Source organism: Otolemur garnettii, unplaced genomic scaffold, assembly GCF_000181295.1.
Source record: "Otolemur garnettii isolate 467f Iridium unplaced genomic scaffold, OtoGar3 scaffold00104, whole genome shotgun sequence".
In the NCBI taxonomy this organism is placed as follows: domain Eukaryota; kingdom Metazoa; phylum Chordata; class Mammalia; order Primates; family Galagidae; genus Otolemur; species Otolemur garnettii.
In genome coordinates, this window is record NW_003852499.1 from 1,006,986 (window position 1) to 1,012,050 (window position 5,065).

Consider the following 5,065-nt stretch of genomic DNA (forward strand, 5'->3'; position numbering starts at 1 on the left):
CTCAAAGGTCAGTTTGTGAGATGATGAAGATCTACTTATGAATCAAACGTTCTCCATGGATATGCGATTGGATTGGCACTCATCATTATAGAGATAGATAATATATTTTTTTATGTGTAAGGGAGGTCCATGGAATTTTAGGTAGCCAGTCAGCTTAGTCACTCATGAGAGAATTGGTCCACACATTTATTCATTCACTCATAAAATGAACATTTATAGGACATTTTCATATGCCAGAGACTATCCTGTAGACCCCTTTTGTGTACACATATAGGGAGCATGACCCTCTCTCCTAACTTCTGTCTGACTGCTTAGGGATTGTTATAACTATGTGATGTGCTTTCTCTGTCAGTCTGGATTTTCTCTTTCCCTCCACCCAGGTTTATTGATGTACAACTGACATCAAATAAAATTCTTTATATTTAAGGTGTACAGTGTGATGATTTGACATACATATATATTGTGAAATGATTATCACCGTTGCTTAACACATCCATCACCTTACCGAGTCACCAACTTTTTGTGTGTGGAATGAGAACATTTGGAATCTACTTCCTAAGCAAATTTCAAGTGTGCAATAAAGTATTATTAACTATAGTCACTGTGTTGTACATTAGATCTCCAGAACTTACTCATCTTATAACTGGATGTTGGTACTCTTGGACCAACATTGTCCCATTTCTCCCACTTCCCCAATCCCTGGCAACCACCATGCTCCCCTTTTTCTTTTTTTTCTTTCCATATGACTGGCCGTAAGTTCCAACCTGTAGTGGTGATTATGCTATTTCCGACCTGGGAAGTAATTCTACCATAATCCAGAATAGGAGTAGGTTGAATCAGAATCGTCTTTTGTGCCAGAAAGGCCATTTTAAATTTTTTACAATTAAGTTCTCTGTGGACTTCCTTTGTTTATGTGAATTACAAGTGTTGCTACCCTTGGTTTCTATGAGACTGACTTTGTAACATTCTATATATGGATGGGATCATATAGTATTTGCCATTGTCTGACTTCACTTAGCATAATGCTCTCCAGGTTAATATATGTTTTTGCAAATGGCAGGAATACTTTATGTTTGGCTGAATGATAATCCATTGTATATATATATGTGCCACATTTTCTTCATCAGTCCATTGACTGACATTTAAATAGTTTCATCTTTGCTATTGTGAATAACTGCGATAAACATGGGATTGCAGATAACATGTTCTAGGAAATAAGGAAAACAATCCCATTTTAAAAAGTATCAAAAAGAATAAAATACATAGGAATAAATTTAACCAAAGAGGTACAAGACTAGCATGCTGAAAACTATAAAACATTGATGAAAAAAATTGGAGACACAAAGCAAGGGAAAGATATCCTGTGTTCATATATTGAAAGAGTTCATATTGTATCCTCATATTAACCTGAAATTAAAAAAGGAAAAAGTTCATAATGTTTAAATGTCCCTATTGGAATGACACCAGCAGTCTGGTCTGCTAGATTGTTCCCCCAACAAAAACAGCCAAAGGAATGACTAACTAGCTACATTTTGATGAGAATAATTAACAGAGAGCAACAGAGTACATCAAAGGAGTAGCAGAAGCCCTGTAGACTACAAACCCCAGGATTGCCACATAGAGAATGGAAGGAAATGCCTTGCCACTGCCTCCTCATCCCCCGCTTGGGATCAGATTAAAATCAGGAGGGACTGTCCCTGTAGGGAAAAGGTAAATGACAGGCCTCCACCAACCCCCATCACCTCCTCAGATACCTATAGTCCTCCACACTGGGGACTCCTAAAATCCTCACTCTGCTGCAAAGCCCAGCAGAGTGAGCTGCTTTTTTTTTTTTTTTTTCACAGGTTTTATGTCCTTTGATAGTTACTACTATGGGCAAAGTGCTGTTTTTTTTTTTTTTTTTTTTAACATTCAGATTAATTTGAGGGTAAAACAAGTAGGCTACATTGTCTGTTTGGCAAAGTCCCTGTTTAGTTATGCTCCTCAAACAAGAGGTGTGCCACAAACCCTTACATTATGTCCATTAAGTGAGAGCCCATCACACCAACCTCCTTCTCTCTTCCCTTCTCTCCCCTCCCACCTCCCTCTCCCTCAACTCGAATTGAAATGAGTTTTTCTCCTGTGCAGGCATGTATTTGTCTACTGTCTTCATGTTTGTATTGAGCACACTGAATACTTGCTTTTCCATTCTTCTGATACTTTACTAAGGAGAATGCTCTCCACCTCCATCCAGGTTAATATAAAAGATGCAAACTCTCCAGGTATTCCGTGGTATATATATGCCACAGTTTATTAATCCCTTCATGGGTTGATGGGTGGGTTGATTCCACATCTTGGTAATTGTAAATTGAATGTGATAAATATTCTCGTGCAAATGTCCTTTCGATAAAATGTTTTTTTTTTTCTTCTGAGCAGATGCCTAGTAATGGGATCATGGGATCAAATGGAAGGTGTATTTTGAGTTCTTTGAGGACTTTCCATACTTCTTTCCAAAGAGGCTGTATTAGTTTGCAATCCCACCAACAGCGAAAAAGTGTTCCCTTCTCTCCACAATCACATCAACATCTGCAATTTGGGGACTTTGTGGAACTATTCTCACTGGGGTTAGGTGATATTTTCCAGCGTGGTTTTGATTTGCATTTCTCTGATCATTAGGGATGATGAGCATTTTTCCATGTGTTGGCCATTCTTGTTTTCTTTTGAGAATGTTCTGTTTATGCCTCTTGCCCAGTGATAGATCAGTTTGTTTGCTCTTTTTTTGTTAATTAATTTGAATTCTCTGCAGATTCTAGTTAACAATCCTTTGTCAGATTTGTTACATGAAAATGTCTTTTCCCATTCTGAAGGTTGTCTATTTGCTTTGTGTGTCCTTAGCTGTGCAGAAGCTTTTTAGCTTAATTAAGTCTATTTGATGGAGTCTTTATAAAATCTTTCCCCAGGCCAATATCAAGAGTTTGTCCCACACTTTTTTTCTAGGATTTTTATCATTTTGTGTCTTTGATTTAAATCCTTTATCCATCGTGAGTCAATTTTTGTAAGTGGTGAAAGGTGCAGGTCCAGTTTCAGTCTTTCACATGTGGTTATCCTGTTCTCCCGGTACCATTTGTTGAATAAGGATTCCTTCCCCTAGTGCATGCTTTTGTTTGGTTGGTTGAAGATCAGATGGTGATAAGAGGCTGGTTTCATCTCTAGATTTTCTATTCTGTTTCATGGATCTGTGTCTCTATTTTTGCATCAATACCATGCTGTTTTGATCACTGTGGATTTGTACTATAACTTGAAGGCTGATAGAGGGTTGCTGCCAGCTTTGTTTTTATTACTAAGGATTGCCTTGGCGATCTGGGTTTTTTTCTGGTTCCATACAAAATGAAGAACGATTTTTCCAGTTCTTCAAAGTATGATGTTGGTATTTAATGGAGATTGTATTAAATCTGTAGATTGCTTTGGGTAGTATAGACATTTAACAATGTTTATTCTCCTCAACCAAGGGCATGGTATATCAATTCTTTTGTTAGTCTTCTGCTATTTCTTTTCTCAGGGTTTTATAATTATCTCTGTAGAGATCCTTTACCTCCTTTGTTAAATATTCCCAGGTATTTCATTTCTTTCAAGCTACTTTGAAGGGTATTGTGTCCATAATTTTCTTCTCAACTTGATTGTTACTGGTGTGTACAAAAGCTACTGATTTGTGGACTTGATTTTATATCCTGAGACATTACTGTATTTCTTGATCACTTTTAGGAGTCTTGTGGTTGAGTCTCTGGGGTCGGTTTTCTAAGTATAAGATCATATCATTGGCATAGAGCAAAATTTGATCTCCTCTGCCCCCATATGGATGCCTTTAATATCCTTCTCTTACCTGATTGAAATGGCTAGAACTTCTAGCACTATGTTGACTAGTAGTGGTGATAGTGGACATCCTTGTCTGGTTCCAGTTCTAACAGTAAATGCTTTCTCCATGTTTTAGTCCATTTAGTATAATTGTGGTTGTGGGTTTGTCATAGAGGACTTCTATCAGTTTAAGAAATGTGTCATCTATACTTAATTTCTTAAGCATACTTGTCAGAAAAGGATGCTGAATTTTGTCAAGTACCTTTTCTGTATCAATTGAGAGGATCATATGGTCTTTGTTTTTGCTTTTATTTATTTTGTGAATTACATTTATGGCTTGCATACATTAAACCAACCTTGTATCCATGAGATAAAGCCTACTTGATCATGATGTATAATTGTTTTTAATGTTTAGCTGTGTTCTATTTGAGAGTATTTTATTGAACAATTTTGTGTCAATATTTATTAGTGAAATTGGTCTATAGTTCCCTTTCTTTGTTGGATCCTTTCCTGGTTTTGGTATCAGGGTGATGTTTGCCTCATAGAATGTGTTGGGGAGTGTTCTTTCCTTCTCAATGTTTTGGAATGGGGAATAGGTTAAGCAGTATAAGTACAAGCTCGTCTTTAAAGGTTTGACAGAATTCTGGTGTGGAGCCATCTAGTTCAGGGCTTTTTATATTGTTGTGGTTGGAAGATTTTTTATTGTTGCTGCAATTTCAATGCTTGATATTGGTCTGTGCAACAGATCTATTTTTTCTGGGTTAAGTCCAGGGTGATTGTGTGATTCAGGTATTGGTGCATTTTGAGGGAGCTGCTTGGTGTCCATACAGTTGTGCTACCCACAAAAAAGGCACAAATACTGTGGCCCACAGCTCATGTCTCCTAGGGTTACTGTGGTATGGTATCTCAAAACTGGAAGTACCTGTTGGAGTCTGTACTGCTCTTGGTACATTGTCCTACTTCAGCACAAGCCCTGAGGGGCAGGACAGAGCAGTAACTGGGAAGGGTAGATAAAGTGGCTGAATAGCTGCTTGGCCTCACAGGGTGGAGTATAGCAGCAGCTCAGCTCAGGACCAGCATACCACAAAGCAGAGATGGTTCAATGGCATCAAAACCTCAGTGAGGGAAGGGTGCATGTAGCTAGGACTACATGCACCTGCCACAATGCCTGGCTATTTCTTTGTTTATATTAAATCATAACTGTGTACATTGATGCATTTATGGGATTCAGTGT